We start from the raw sequence: 327 nt of genomic DNA on the forward strand, positions 1-327 counted from the left end.
GAAAAAATTTCTTTCAACTTGCATCTTCCCCTTTCACTTAAAACTTAGCCTACGTTATCAGTTCGTCTTTTTTTTTCTTCATTTTTCACTATTATTGGGTCACCGAACACACGAAAATTAGGCTTTACATTCTAATTTTTCTCTCTTCTTTTTCATCATTAATTTTCATCACCTTATCTTTTTTTCTTCTTTTTTTTCAGCATTGTCTTTCATCATCATCACACTCGTTTTTTTTTCCTTTTTCACCAAACACACGAAAATTAGACTTTACATCATAATCTTTTTCTTCCTCCTTTCATCATTATTTTTCATCACCACATTATCATT

At 29.7% G+C, this 327-nt stretch overlaps 1 protein-coding gene across 1 annotated transcript in view; it reads left to right on the top strand.

Moving 5' to 3' along the window:
- Window positions 1–327, top strand: part of LOC119592927 — a gene marked incomplete in the record, with an annotated part of 145,168 nt that overhangs the window by 43,583 nt on the left and 101,258 nt on the right.

Source organism: Penaeus monodon, chromosome 31 (genome assembly GCF_015228065.2).
Source record: "Penaeus monodon isolate SGIC_2016 chromosome 31, NSTDA_Pmon_1, whole genome shotgun sequence".
NCBI lineage: Eukaryota > Metazoa > Arthropoda > Malacostraca > Decapoda > Penaeidae > Penaeus > Penaeus monodon.